Source organism: Hylobates moloch, unplaced genomic scaffold (genome assembly GCF_009828535.3).
Source record: "Hylobates moloch isolate HMO894 unplaced genomic scaffold, HMol_V3 SCAFFOLD_3, whole genome shotgun sequence".
Lineage (NCBI taxonomy): Eukaryota > Metazoa > Chordata > Mammalia > Primates > Hylobatidae > Hylobates > Hylobates moloch.
This window is the reverse complement of record NW_026652278.1, coordinates 47,334,973-47,351,631: the sequence shown is the minus strand read 5'-3', so window position 1 is coordinate 47,351,631 and position 16,659 is coordinate 47,334,973. Positions and strand designations below refer to the sequence as shown.

Sequence of the window (16,659 nt, the reverse complement as noted above, 5' to 3'; positions counted from 1 at the left end):
CTACACTAATCGATTCAGTGGATGAACAGTATAGGTCAACAGAAGCCAGAAACTCACTCTCTCCCTCTCCATAAGAGTTTCCCTACAGTCACTGGGTTAACTTCATCTTCATTTTCTTTAGTACTACCTAACCTTGTGACTTTTAATCTTTACATACATAGATTTTCCCTCTATCCAAACTGCCCATTGAACAGCTCATAGTTTTACCTAAATTTTGGCCCTTGAAATATATTCAACACAGCTAAACCAAATTTTACTAAAAAGTTATAAAAAGCTGATCTTTTTCACTTTCTTCAGTGTGATTTTTTTGGGGGGAGGGGAGTAGAAAATTTGCATTGGTCACAATTGAGGTCCGGTACTAAGTTCTATAAGGAATAGCACGTCCCATTTTCCTCCCTGAAATTATGAACACCACTGCATGCACTTTCTGACATGGAACTCCTGTGAATTTCATTAGGACCTCATTCTACCTACAAATAATGTTTTCAGTGTTGTGCCTTCCCTGTAAAAATAAACATTTTCAAAGTATTTCAAAACTGGTCTAAGGAAGAGAAAAATCATTTCAAAAATCTTCAAAAGCATACCAGACATTTTTCCATATTTTTTAAAGGGATTTGATGGATATCTATCCATTTTGATGAGGTAAGTCTTTCCCTTCATTAAGATTTCATGTCAAAAGAATGTTTACCAAAGAAATATTTAGTTGAGGGCATGATTGCATTTATGAGAGTACGTTGTTCAGAATGGGTGTTCAGTAAATATTTGTGGGTGATTATAATCAAAATTAATGATAACCATGACCTTTTTGTTGCTCCCCTTTAGGATTATACTTCAAAAACACCCATTAAGCCACATGACAACTTAAAGGCCTACTAAAACCAGCTGACACAAGAAATAGTTCTTATTCATTTTAACAAAACCATAGATTGGGGGCAGAGAAAGATGATGGAGTGGAACTCTCCAGTGATCGTCCTTGCCCCAGGAGAAGCAATGATTTGCACACATATCCATGCATGAAAATATGTTCACAAAAGCTAAGGAATCCAGGTAAGAGGTCACGGTATCTAGTTGCAGCACAATAATAAGAAAAGACACATTGATGATGATAGAAAGGCAATTTTGCATTACTCACATCATCCCTCCCCCAACCCCAGGTTGCACAGCTAAGCATGGAGAGAAATCCCATCTACTTGGAGAAAAGAGAGGAAAGTGGGCACAGGACTTTGCCTTGGACCCCAGCACTGGGTCTGCTACAGGAAAACCCAGCTGGACAGAAACCCCCAGACCTGTATTTCAGGCTGGTACTCACAGACTGAGCCTCTAGAACACTATGGCACCAGATGAGACCGCGAAGCTCCAGTTTCCACACTTGCTTGGTGAACCCACTCTCCAGCTTGCACCACCACGGGGCTTACATCAACAGCTCTGGGCTCTGGACATCCCTCAGCAGCAGGCAGTCCTGGGGGCATTGGCCTCTGGCTTCTAGAGTGCCCTAATTCCATGCCAGGTACCTCTGACCAATGTTTCTAGCTTGTTCCAGCACTGGGTGGGCTGTAGTGGTCCCAAGGATTCTGGAAGCACCATCTGCCAAGGGCTTCTGCCACCCCAGCACCATGCCTACGACATAGAGCCACAGGCTTATTGAATGAGGCACCATGCTGGCCACATCTGTCCTGGCCTTCTGAACTACCCCAGGACTGCAACTGCTGTGGCATACCTGAGACTATGAGGAGCACTGTGCCATCCACAGCTGCCCCAGCTTCTGATACACCTCAGTGCTGTACCTGCCACAGGGCTTTTCCTAACAAAGCCAGTCTTCAAAGACTGGAATAAATACCTAATTCTTCAAATGTGCAGACATAAGGATCAAGAACTATCGGGGAAATATCATATCACTAAACAAACATAATTGCTTCAAAAAGATTCAAAATAGTTGTTTTAAGAAAGCTCAGCAAACTCCAAGAAAATATAAAGAAACAATTCACCAAATGAAGAAATCAATAAGTGACCAGAATGAGAAATTTAAAGAGGATTTGAAAAAAGCCAAACAGAAATCTTGGAAGAAAACAATACAAAATGAAAAAATGCAATAGAGGTCATTGACAGTAAAAAAGATCATGCAGAAGACACAATCTGTGAATCTGAAAACATACAGTCACAAATATATGGAAATATACAGTCAGATGAGAATAAATATGAAAAGTAAAGAAATTCTTGTAATATTTCTAGCTTACAAGATGTATGGAACAGCATCAAAAGATAGAATGTGGCCAGGTGTGGTGGCTCACGCCTGTAATCCCAACACTTTGGGAGGTCAAGGCAGGTGAATTACCTGAGGTCAGGAGATCAAGACCAGCCTGGCCAACATGGTGAAACCCCATCTCTACTAAAAATACAAAAATTAGCCAGGCATGGTGGCACATGCCTGCAATCCCAGCTACTCGGGAGGCTGAGGCAGGAGAATCGCTTGAACCCAGGAGGTGGAGGTTGCAGTGAGCTGAGATTGCAACACTGCACTCCAGCCTGAGCAACAGAGTGAGACTACATCTCAAAAAAAAAAAAAAAAAACAAATAAATAAAAGAGCAAATGTACAAGTCATGGGAGTTAAAGAAGGAAAAGAGAAAGATAAAGGGGTTAGAACATTTATTTAAAAAAAAAAACAGTTGCAGAAAACTTTCTCAATCTGGAGAATGATAGAAGTATCTAAGTACAAGGTCAAAAGTCTCCAATCATATCTAAAAAAAAAAAAAAAAAAAAAAAAAGACTTCCCTAAGACGTAGTACAATCAAACTCAAAAATCAAAGCTAAAGAGAAGATCCTGAAAGCAGCAAGAGAAATGAAGCAAATAACTTATAAAAAATTATAATACAGCTAGCAGAAGACTTCGCAGCAAAAATCTTACAGGCCAGGAGAGAGTAGGATGACATACTTAAATTGTAAAAAAAACAAAACAAACAAACAAAAAAACACAAAAAAACAAGGAACCCAGCTAAGAATACTGTACCCAGCAAAGCTGTCCTTCAGAAATGAAGGAGAATTAAAGACATTTTCAGAAAAACAAAATTTGAGGGAGTTCATTACCACCTACTTCATTACAAAAAATGCTAAACAGAATTCTTTAAACTGAAAGCACAAAAGCTGGTGAGTATCACAAAAACTCTGAAAGTATAAAACCCGCTGGTAAAAATAAGTACACAGTTAAATTCACAACACTCTAATACTGTAATGGTATTGTAAATTACTTATGTCTTTTTTATGACAAAACACACATAGACCAATGGAACAGAAGAGACAGGGCAGAAATAAATCTCCACATTTACAGCCAACTGATTTATGACAAAGGCACCAAGAGTATATAAGGGCAAAGGGATGGTCTCTTCAATAAATGGTGTAGGGGAAACTGAATATCCACATGTAGAAGAATGAAATTAGATCCTTATCTCACATCATATACAAAAATAAACTAAAAATTATTTAAATACTTAAATGTAAAGCCGAAAACTATAAAACTATTAGAAGAAAACCTAGCGAAAAGGTTCCATGACATTGGCCTGGGCAATGAATTTTTGGATATGACACCAAAGGCAATGGCAACAAAATCAAAAATAGACAAACTACATCAAAATAAAAAAGCATCTACATAGCAAAGAAATAATCAACAGTGTGAAGAGACAATCTACAGAATGGGAGAAAATATTTGCAAACTATGCCTAAAATATGTAAGAAACTAAGACAATTTAATAGCAAGAATACAAGTAACCCCATTAAAAATGGGCAAAGTCTGTTCCCCAAAAACCTTTTGAAATAAAAAACAAATTACAAAATAAAATGTACCTAATATCCCCCCAAAATAGGCAAAGATCCTGAATAGACATTTCTCAAAATAAGACAAACAAATGGCCAACAGGTATATTAAAAAATGCTCAACATCACTAATCATCAGAGAAATGCAAATTAAAATTCCAATGTGGTATCACTTCACACTTGTTAGAATAGCTATGATCAAAAAGACAAAAGATAACAAGTATCACCGAAGATGTGGAGAAAAGGAAATCCTGGTGTACTTTGGTGTGAACATAAATTAATACAGCCATTATGAAAAACAGTATAATGTTTCTTCAAAAAAGTTAAAAATAGAAGTACCATATAATCCATCAATGCCAATGTATATATACTTATATACCCATATACACCAACACTAGGTATATATCTAAAGGAAATGAAATTAGTATATTAAAGAGATACTTGCACTTCCGTGTTCATTGCAGCACTATTCACAATAGCCAAGCTATGGAATCAACCGAAGTGTCCATCAGTGGATGAATGGATACAGAAAATGTCGCAAATATGTACAATGGAATACTATTCAACCTTCTAAAAAGAAGGAAATCTTGTCACTTGAGACAACATGGGTGAACCTAGAAGACATCACGTTAAGTGAAATAAGCCAGGCACAGAAAGAAATTTATTGCATGATCTCACTTATATGTAGAATCTAAAAAATTTATCTCACAAAAGTAAAAAGTAGAATGGTGGATACCAGGGGCTGGAGTGGGGAGAGATTTTGGAAGGGGTTGAGAAGATATTGGTCAAAGGATACAAAATTTCAGTAATGTAGGAGGAATAAGGTCAAGAAATCTATTGTATAACATCGTGACTATGGTTAATAATATTCCCGTGTTCTTGAAAAATGCTAATAGAATGGATGTAAAGTGTTCTCACCACAAAAATGGTAACTACCTGTGGTAATGCATATGGTAATTAGCTAGACTTAGTCATTCCACAATGTATATATACTTCAAACTATTTTTTGCATGGTAAATACAGTCACGTGCCACATAATGATATTTCGGTCAATGATGAATCATATATATGATGGTGCTCTCATTTAAATTGTAATACTGTGTTTCTACTGTGTCTTTCTATGTTTAGACATATTTATATACTTAGATACTTATCATTGTGTTAAAATGGCCTAAAATATTCAGTAGAGTAACACACTGTACAGGTTTGTAGACTCAAAGCAATAGGCTGTATTGCATACCTTAGGTGTGTAGTAGGCTATAGCATCCAGGCTTTTGTAAATATACTCTGTGATGTTTGCACAATGAAATTACCTAACAATGCATTTCTTTGAACATATCTCTGACCTTAAGTGACACGTCTGTACATGCAATTTTATCTGTTAATTCTTTAATTTTTAAAAAACTATTTTTAAAAAAGAAAAGTGAAACATTTTTTGCTATCTTGTTTTAGTTTACTTTTTTTTTTTTTTTTTTTTGAGATTGAGTCTCACTCTGTAGCCCAGACTGGAGTATAGTGGTGTGATCTTGGCTCACTGAGACCTCTGCCTCCCGAGTTCAAGCAATCCTCCTGTCTCAGGCTCCCGAGTAGCTGGGATTACAGGCGCACACCACCAGGACTGGCTAATTTTTTTGTATTTTCGGTAGAGACAGGGTTTCTTCATGCTGGCCAGGCTGCCCATGAACTCCTGACCTCAAATGATCCATCCACCTTGGCCTCTCAAAGTGCTGGGATTACAGGCGTCAGCCACCATGCCCAGCCTTATTTTACTTTTCTTTTACCTGACAGTTAACCACTGATGTTACTTTTTGGGAGCTAGGTTATATTTTTTTTAGGTTCTTGATTAAATGGTAAATATTCCACAAGACACATATGCAGTATACATGCTGACTTGATTAATTTTTTGTAACCCCTCAGGGTAGAGATACTATTTTCATTATCAACACAATAAATAAGAGACAAATAACTTTGTTTGCAAGAAAACAAAGTTTCCCAAGCATAATATGATTACATAAGTTTTACTATTTCTTAGCTTCTATGCACTAATTCTAACCTAATGAAAAAAGTCAAGGTTTTTATTCTATGTTGAAGAAGATATTTAAGTTACTGTATTCAGCACTTAAATAATCTATGTCCCAAAGGGAAAGCACTGGGAAAGCTATTCTTTTAACTCACATGATAGTCAGTGAGCCAAGGCTTGTATTTATAATAAAGAAATCGTTATGTTGAAAGTAACTTTTGTTTTTGCTCTAGCCAATCTCTTCTTGCCCATACATCAAGAAAGAAAATTAGCTATTTTTTAAAGGCAAAGCTAGCAAACTTAAAATGCATCTTGCATATTCTCTGGAGTAATTACTTGGGTATTTTATCCATTAATTTGATAATTTGCAGGATATTAATGAAAAAAGAATTTACTACAGAATTGATGTCATTATGTCCCAGAAACTTATTTACTCCCATCATCATAATTTTCAGAAATATGGCTATTTAAATAGCCATAGGAATGTCAGACCTTATATCCAGACCCATGCTGATAAACCTATAACTCCGTTATCTCAAAAGTGCTGTCACTTGAAAAATTTGCAAGTTGACTTGAAAAATGAAATGAGGTCAGTAGTTGCATTTAAACTTCTTCCAGTCTTCCTAATTTAAAGTATGAATAGTAAAATAAATTGAGAACTTGCAAACTATTACATTTCAGATAGGAATCTAAGTTCTTTAATAGAAACACATAATCATAAGCCTATTCAACTGCTTCAGGTCTACTGTTATTAGGCAATCCTAGGGACTTAGGTTAGTGCTACAAATACCTAGTGCAAAAGTGGGAAACTCCTGACATGTGACACAAGATGAGACAGACGAGCAGCTTTCTAAGGTTGCTGGGCACCTCATCAAAGTTAGTACTCAGAAAACAGTATCCTCTCCCTCTCTTTTCTAAAACCAAAAAGGAGACCCCTTTCTCCTTGGCTCAGGCAGGTGCATGTCTCCCAGCAGGTTTCAGCACAGATGGGATGGTTTTCTAATGGCAGTAGAATGGTTGAAGCTGAGACTGGGTCCCTAGGAGGTTGCTGTCAGGTCAAGGCTGGAGAACCAGGTCTTGTTGGCTCAGAGGGGCTTGGGTCTCCCAGCAAGTCCCTGCACAGCCAGGAAAGAAACTATAAAACTACTGGAAGAAAATATTGGAGAAACACTACAGGACACTGGCCTGGGTCAAGATTTTTTGGGTAAGACCTCCAAAGCACAAGCAACAAAAGCAAATATAGGAAAATGGAATTACAATAAGCTAAAAAGCTTTTGCATAGCAAATGAAACAATTAACAAAGCGAAGAGACAACCTACAGTATCAGAGAATGTATTTGCAAACTATCCATCTGACAAAGGATACATTGAAAAACTTGAAGAGCCAGGCACGGTGGCTCACGCCTGTAATCCCAACACTTTGGGAGAACGAGGCAGGCGTATCACTTGAGGTCAGGAGTTCGAGACCAGCCTGGCCAACATGGTGAAACTGGGTCTCTACCAAAAATACAAAGATTGCTTGAACCCAGGAGGCGGAGGTTGCAGTGAGCTGAGATCACGCCATTGCACTCCAGTCTGGGTGACAGAGCGAGACTCCGTCTCAAAACAAAAAAAACAAACTCAAACAATTCAATCACTTCAAAAAAATCATTATCATCAAATTTAAAACTGGGTAAAAGACCTGAATAGATATTTCTGAAAAAAAGATCTACAAATGGCAAACAGGTGTATTTCAAAAAATGCTCAAAATCACTAATTATTAGGGAAATGCAAATTAAAATCACAAACAGATATCATCTCACCCCAGTTCGAATGCCTATAAAAAGAAAAAGAATAACAAGTACTGGAGAGGATGTAAAGAAAGGGGTTCTCTTCTACGCTGTTGGTGGGAGTGTAAATTAGTACAGCTATTACAGAAAACATTATGGCGATTCCTCGAAAGCCTAAAAAGAGAACTACTGCATGATCTAGCTATCTCACTGCTGAAAGGAAATCAGTATACGAATGTGATATCTGCACTCCCATGTTTACTGCAGCATTATTCACAATAGTCAAGATATGGAAGCAACGCTAAGTGTCTATCAGTGGATACATGGATAAAGAAAATGTTAGATATATACACAATGGAATCTTCTTTTTTTTTCTTTTTTTGAAATGGAGTCTCGCTCAGTCACCCAGGCTGGAGTGCAGTGGAGCGATCTGGGCTCACTGCAAGCTCCACCTCCCAGGTTCACGCCATTCTCCTGCCTGAGCCTCCCGAGTAGCTGGGACTACAGGTGCCCGCCACCACGCCTGGCTAATTTTTTTTTTTTTTTTTGTATTTTTAGTGGAGACGGGGTTTCACCGTGTTAAGACAGGATGGTCTTGATCTCCTGACCTCATAATCTGCCCGCCTCAGCCTCCCAAAGTGCTGGGATTACAGGCGTGAACCACCATGCCTGGCCCACAGTGGAATCTTAGGGGGCCATAACAAAGGATAAAATCTTGTCATTTGCAGCAATGTAGATGGAACTGGAGGTCACTATGTTAAGTGAAATAAGCACAGCACAGAAAGACAAACATCACGTTTCCTCTCATACGTGGGAGCTAAAAAGGTGGATCTCATGTTAGTTGAAAGTAGAATGGTGGTTACTAGAGGCCTGGAAGGAAAGGAAGGATGGGGAATGAAGAATAGTTGGTTAATGGGTACAAAAATAAAGAGAGAGAAGCTGTCAGTTCTAGTGTTCAATAGTAGAGTATTTTATAGTTATACAGTTAAGAATAATTTGTTGTGTATTTCAAAATAGCTAGAAGAATTGTAATATTCTCAACACAAAGAAAAAATAAATGTTTGAGGAGATGGATATCCCAATTACTCTGATGTGATCATTCCACATTGTAGACATGTATCAAAATATCACATGCATCCCAAAGATATGTACAACTATGGCATATAAATTATTTTATTTTATTTTTAGAGACAGGGACTTGCTTTGTCACCCAGGCTAGAGTTCAGCGACGTGCTTATAACTCACTATAGCCTCAAACTCCTGGGCTCAAGCAATCTTCTGCCTCAGCCTCCTGAGTAGCTGGGACTACAGGCACGTGCCACCATGCCCGGCTAATTAAAACAAATTTCTTTGTAAAGACAAGGTCTCTAGACCCATCTTAGCTTCAAGTGACCCTCCTGCCTTGGCCTCCCAAAGTGCTGGGATTACAGGTGGAAGACACTGTGTCCAGCCTGACATATCAACTTAGAAAAAAGAAAAAGAGCATCCTTTTCCAGGCGTTGTGAACTTCTTGTAGAATGCAGAAATATATAAGATTTTAATTCTTATTATTATAACAACCAACCTAATATTCATGAAGGTCTTACTATGTGTATGACACTGTGCTAACTGCATTAATCTATTGCAGTTATTACTTCCATTTTGCAGATGGGAAAAATGAGGTTTAGGGGAGTTAAGTAACTTGTTCTTGATTACTCAGCTGGAAATTATTAGAGTCTGAATATAGGTCATCTAATTCTGGAGCTTACACTTTTAACCAATATTGAACTATTTAATAAGTAAATAAGTCTAGTGCTATTTGAAGCAAAAACAACTTCTTGCCTTGATTTTTGTAATCTAGGCTAATTTTTCCACAATGAAGAGATAAAAAGGTGATTATTTCGTATAATTTTTGAGGAAACAAATTACTGTGCTATGCATAAATATATCATATCATGGCAATATTTTATTTGGTAATAGTATGCTCACAAAAACTTTTTGAGGTTTGAGTTCCACCTCTGTCAATTAGTGTCTTTGTGAAAATAGAAGTGGTTTTTTTGTTTTGTTTTGTTGTTAACATCACTGAGCATCTATTTTTCCATATGTAAATTAATCTAACAAATGAATATAATGACAATATAAATGTCTACTATTTAGTTTCCATAGGGATTAAATGAGATAATGTATATAAAGTACTTAGATCAGTGCCCAGTATATTGTAACTGCTCAATAAATGCTTTCAAATAATTTAAAAATTGAACATTAAAATAACAGTAACAATATTCTGTTGTTAGGAAGATTATAAAGGATAGTCAACCTTAGTGTGCATGAGCTTTTGAGTAGAAAGAAAGGTATCCTTTAAGAAAATTACATTTACTGTGGTTGACAATGCAAGCTAGTAGTACTGTATCTAATTTGATTGACCTTAGTTTTTAAAGAGCTCATCTAAATAAGGGTCTTTCTGTAAAACCTCAGGAGATCCAATTTTTAAAATACTATATTCTATTAAATCAGATGATGGATATCTAAGACAGCACACTTCTTGGCACATAGGCCTCAGAAAATGCTAGAACGTATGCCAGGGAAAGTGTAGTTATTGACTCCATTGCTATTACTATTATCTCGTTCTGTCTGCATCTGTATTTTTCTCTGCTTCTCCGAGGCACTAAAATGAGAGCCTCACAATTGCCCAGGGAAGCAAGTCCTTGGATTTAGAAAGGCTGCAGAATCAATTTCAGGGTCAGTTTTGTTTGATTTTTACAATCTAGAGACCGATCTCATGTCAAACTGCAGAAAGAAACACATTCCAGATTTACACAAGGGTTAGAGAAAGACTGACTGATTGCATTTGCTCAAGTTGACTCTCAGGATGAGAGATGCACTTTTTTATATTTTTTTAAACATTGATGCCAAACCTTCTTTTAGTAACGTAGAAAAGCACAGTTGTCACTGGCCTCAGGACTGACAAGCAAAATGCAGAGATTCCCTTTTTCCAGCTGAGATCATCTCCAGATAAGAATTACTCAACTGGGAATGGGAAGGTGGAAATTGCACAATCCTGAACTGTCGAATATGGTGGCTTCACATAGCAATTTAGAACCTGAAATGCGGTTAATCTAATTGAGACGTGCTATAAATGCAAAATATACACTGGATGACAAAGACTTTGTGTGAAAAACAGAATTTAATGTGATGCAAGATTTCCTAAGACTTACCATCTGTGGTTTACTAGCATTTATTTTATTTTTTAATTTTTAATTTTTGAGGGTACATAATAAGTGTATATATCTATGGGTCACATGAGGTATTTGGATCCAGGCATGCCAATGCATAATAATCACATCAGGGTAAGTAGGGTGTCCATCACCTCAAGCATTTAACTTTTGTGTTTCAAGCAATCCAAATATACTCTTTTAGTCATTTTAAAATGAACAATTACATTAATTTTTACTATAGTCACCCTGTTGTGCTAGAAAATACTAGGTCTTATTTATTCTTTCTAACTATTTTTTGTACCCATTAACCATCCTCCCGCTACTACCCTTCCCAGCCTCTGGTAACCATTCTTCTACTCTCTGTCTCCATGAGTTCAACTGCTTTTAATTTTTAGTTCTCACAGAGAACATGCGATGTTTGTCTTTCTGTGCCTAAGCTTATTTCACTTAACATAGGCTAGCATTTATACTGCATATTTTTAACTACAATATAATTAGGTTCTGCAGAGTCTGAAAAGGGAAGTCATTTCATCTACTTTATAGATAAGAATAAGTATGGTTAATAGTTATTGTATGCTTCCTATGTGCCATGTACTGTGCAAAGCATGTTTCATTCATAATTTCATTTAATCTTGCTCTATTAAAAAGTTACACGCTTAACTCCATTTTATAGATGATCTAACTGAGTCTTGGAGGATTTAAGTAAGGTGCTTAAGATTACACAGCTGAAGTCTAGTTATATAAAGAGGTCAGTTTGGCTTCAAAGACCACACTAATACTAACATTTCTATGGTCTCCCATTGAATCATTTGTGGAAAAGCACGGAATTGCACCATATACACACAAAAAATTAAACAAAATGTTTTTTTAATTCCTCTAAATCTCTGCAAGAAGGATATCTTCTTGTAGATAAATAGTTCTTCTGAAGCATCTGACCTTATCTGCTTCCTAGAAAATGCAGTCAAGTTGCAAATAAGGTGCAGTGTTTTCTTCTGTTACTGAATAAAACAATTTGGGTCAAATTGTACCTGAAGGTACTTAGAATCCAATTATACTTGATTCCTTGTTAAATCACTTATGCTAGTAACTGAACTTGTTAAAAGTAATTCCCAAGTATTTAAGGATAGAATGTTGAGTTATAAAATACATTTTGCCTTTTATTGTATGTCTTTATTTTTCACACACACATTGTATTTATTTGAGAGACAGAGCAAGAAAAGACAGAAGTGTTGGTGAGAGAAGAGGCCAGATGCCCAGCCAATGCCCACCCCTTATTTGTTACTGGCTGTCAGGTGTTTCCAGCTCATCTTTTCTGATTTGTGATTATTATTTTTTGGTGGTTCTGGATTTGCCTGCATGTGCTGCCATAGAGGTACTCATATGTCTCAGAACAGACACATTCAAACACACAGGACACATCAAGCTGGAACTGGTCAGCAATTGGGGTAACCCAGGGGCTGTTCTCCACTTTGCATGCCATCTTCTGACCAGTTAAATATAAGTTTCCTAGTTCTGGGGGCAGAAGGGTCAGGCAGTTGCCCTGAATGTTGAGTTCCTTAAGCCGGGTAAGCTCCCCAGTTTCCCTAGGCTGCAAGATCAGGTTGTTATCCCTAAAGCTGGGTATCTGCAACTTTGTGAGCTTCCTAATAGCTGGTTGCAGGATTTCAAAATCATTGTCACTTACATAAGAGTGCACGGAAGGTGGTAAGGTAGATGAAGTTTCCAGGAAGAGAATTTTCATTCAAATTGTACATCAAGTCCAGAAGGTCAAGAGCTAGGCAGAAAGCAAAATCCTTCAGGCAAAGTATTTAGCCCATTCATGCCCAGGTTCACGTGTTTGAGTTTCTGAAGGCTGCTAATCTGGGTAGGCAGCTCCTCAATCTGGCTATTAAGGAAGTTGAGCACTTCCAAATTCTTCAGTTCTGCTGTGTTTGATGGCACCACTGTGAGCTTGTTATGGCTGAGGACCAGTTGTATGGTACAGGATAAGGAAAATGTGCCATTGACATACAGCATGTTGTAGATGACCTAGTCACCCTGTCTACTTCCTGGCTTTCCACAAACTTTTTCAGAGTCTTGGACATGGTCACGAAGAGCAGCACCTAACAGCGTGGGCATGGAATGACAGACTGCGGCAGGATGCACTTTTATTTTACTTCTCAATCTATTTACATGTATTTGCTAGAAGAGCAACCTTTCTTTTTGAACTTGGCCAAATGTACAAAGCCACGGTTATTTGAACACTTATTTTATGACAGTGTAGTGATAAGGGAGTGGGTCAACACATTTTGGTAGAAAGATGCCTGGGAGATAAATCCCAGACTGAAACTTGAACTGTATCCTCATCTGTATGCTACTTCCAAAAGACGGATATTTTCTAATAACCGAGAGTAAAGAATCTCCTTGCTGTTCACCAGTTTTATGTGCCTAAAGCAGTGACAATAAATTGACAGTAGTCCACAGAGCAGAAAGGAAGGGAAAACAGCAAACAAAGGCCACTACAAACCCAGCAATAGCACAAAGCAGGCCAAAAATTGTTAACTAGGTCAAAGAATTATGTTCTTGGTTCCTTTCTTCTAGGGATCTATAAAATAGTTCAAATATGTTGTTTCACTTATCTGTACAATCTTTCCCTGGAGGAATAGAGCTTGGTAGAGATTCCCATTCAGCAAGAGATAAAATGGAAGCAGAAAAGAGAGCACTGACTTGGCCCAAGTCCGTTAACTAGTTTGTAATAGCTGCTCAAAGCACTCAAAATCTCCTTCAAGGGAGTAAGTGGAGAACCCAGTGAATGCTGAGCTATCTAGGAAGCTTTCAAAGAAGAGAATTCAGAATTCACAGGAATGTGTAAGAAACCAATTTGAGACTGTATATTTTAACAAAATTGTCACAAATTTTCATGGTATATGCTTATAAAAAGAAATGGCAAGGATAATGCTATAGTTAGCCAGCAGTTATGCATGAAGTGTTATTACAGAAATTATTTAAGTGTCATGGGAAATGTCCCAACTTAAGACAAAATGAAAGCAAATCAATGATGTAGGACTTCTGTCAACAAAATGAAGAGAAGAAATTTAGGCTCGGATTCTAAGCAATTTATCAAGATAGCCTCCAATTTAAAATATGTCAAACTGAGCACAGAGAAGAACTTTCGCAAAATACTCAAGAATTTCATTTTATTTAAACATACTCTAGCTTTCCTCCTCTGTTAAAGATTTTTATGAAAAAAAATCTTTTGATAAAAGTAATCTTTAAATCCCCCGATCAGGTGTCATGATTCCTTGTCCTTGGAATTTCCCTCTGCTTTCCCTACTCTGCATTCAGATGCCTGACAGTGTTAACTCCTCACCCAACTCCACCCCTTTATGCGATCCTCTTCAGTATTTCCACAGCATTTAAAGTCTTTACCATATACTAATCTTATACTTATTTATTCTTACATAATCTTAAAAACCTATCTATATTGAAAAATGTGTCATATAATGATACTAGTCAATACCATTTGGGTCCTTATCAACGATTTGACACCATGCTAAATATTTTACATGTACCATTTTATTTAACCTTCATGATAACCCATTGAAGTAGGCATATTTATCATCCTCATTTTACATCCCTAGAAAAGTAAAAGATACCAAATCCTTATGACATTTTATCTTTAGAAAGTGAGACTGGAAGAGGACCTTGACTGCCAGGCTAAGAAACATGAATTTCCATATTTTCACACATCAAGCAGATATCTACTGAATGCCTACCATGCCACAGTCTCTGAACAAAAGGCTGAGGACACGTAAGTAAGTAAAGTGTAATTCTGTCTCCAAAGAGTTCCCAGTCTAGTGGATAATTTGGCCAAGGAAACATACAATTGCAATTATTGGATCAAATAAGCTACAATATAAAGTGTGTAGGAGGTACCACAGCACAGAGGATGAAAGGATTAACTCAGAGAAGGCTTTGCAGAAGATGTTTGGGTTGGCTTGTGGAATGGTTAGGAAAGAATAAAAAGAATGGCAGGTATATTGCCCATTACAGGAGAGAGTGTGGTTAGAGAGACTAAATCAGCTATGCCAGAGGAACAGATGGGTCAGGTTTTGGAGACCCTGGCATAACCTGGCTAAATAATCCAGACTTTATTCTATAGGAAATAGAAGGCATTGATGGATTGTTAAGTAACAGGATTGTTAAGTAACTGCTGTTGAGAGCATGGTGACAGGAGTTGCAATGTTCAGAATAAACCCCAGGTTATCCTTGACTTTCTTTATGAGTTTCCCATTATTCATCTTCCTTGTCCTTGAAGTCTGGCCTGTCCTGGCCTCCTTACTACTCTGGGCTCTTTACACTTTTATTCTTTATGTTAGTTGCTTCTTTCCCTTTCAGCTACTTTGAGATGTCCCCAGTTTATTCTGTTTAGGATTCATTATGTGTATTTAATGTCATTTACACATAAGGAGAGCCAAGGGTGTTTGTGTGCATGTTAGGAAGAATACAATGAACTAAGATGAATAAGACATAGCTCCTGTTATTTCAATAAAATTGGGGGTTACTAATTTTAATCTTAAAATCAAATATTTGTGACTACTTTATATTTTTCTCACTTGAATACTAAATTAGTTTTGCCCACATGTGACTCTTGATTAACTTGTAAAATATCTGCAGTATGCAGGCTGTAAGAGGGGAAAACACTCATAAAAATTAAACACATGTAAACCATGTATATAAAAAATTCAGCAATAGTTGGGTGTATAGTTGGTGCTTGGAAAAAGTGTAAAATGAATCTGAATCTAAAGTGCAGTTGGCTAGCAGAATTTCAGTCCCTGTGATACCTGCAGGACATACGTGAAGGGGAAAAAATAAAAGACCTTTCATACCCATTAAATTACATCTTGTAGGCAGATACCTACCAACTTACTTGACCATGGAGTTCACCAGCTACTTGCAACTGGGCTGCAGATTGTGTGTGGGAAGATTTCTTGGCTATTAGAAAAAGTCAAGAGCTCATTTTATGCACCCAGCTCAAAAAAAGTTTAACTGTCCACTCATTTTTGTACAATATCTCAAGCCTCATTCAGAATAAAAAAGCCATGTCGTGAGTTGGTGACTGCTGCTTCAAGTTTTCTGTAATAGTCCTTGAAAAGAAACTTTGAAATGTATTAATATTTGAAACTAGAGTGTCCTAAATTTTAAGGCATCAGTAATAATACCATTATCACAATTCATTTTTGTCTAACTCTGTTTTTTATTTTTTGAGACGGAGTCTTGCTCTTGTCACCCAGGCTGGAATGCAATGGCATGATCTCAGCTCACTGCAACCTCCACCTCCCAGGTTCAAGCAACTCTCCTGCCTCAGCCCTCTGAGTAGCTGGGATTACAGGTACCCGCCATCACACCTGGCTAATTTCTGTATTTTTAGTAGAGATGGTGTTTTACCATGTTGGCCAGGCTGGTCTTGAACTCCTGACCTAGTGATCCGCCTGCCTCTGCCTCCCAAAGTGCTGGGATTACAGGCATGAGCCACTGTGCCCGGCCCCAACTTTGTCTTAAGAACAAAATATTCCTTACAAGATTTAAGAACTCTTCATTCTATAAAGTAATAAAGCCACACATTTGTCCACTTTAATAATATAAACACAGTTTTCATTTGATTTATCATAAGTATTTCTTTACTTTTTCTGTTCAACAATCAAAGTAGTATCTCATAAATTAGCTCTGAGAGTCTCCATACAAACTTTACCCAAGGGGACATTTGAATAAAATTCTTAAAGAGAATCTCTCTTAGATTTTCTTGTGCCCGTTCAAAATGAGATGAACTCAAAAGTTTGTTGAAAACAGAATGGTTATTTCTACTCCATCTTTCTGTTAGTCAGATTGTAAT

The 16,659-nt window shown here is 37.2% G+C and overlaps 1 protein-coding gene and 1 pseudogene across 2 annotated transcripts in view; both read right to left on the bottom strand.

Moving 5' to 3' along the window:
- Positions 1–16,659, bottom strand: part of PRKG1 (protein kinase cGMP-dependent 1) — a 1,338,496-nt gene that overhangs the window by 988,618 nt on the left and 333,219 nt on the right. The window lies entirely within an intron of this gene.
- On the bottom strand, positions 12,059–12,827 carry LOC116458039 (ras suppressor protein 1-like; annotated as a pseudogene).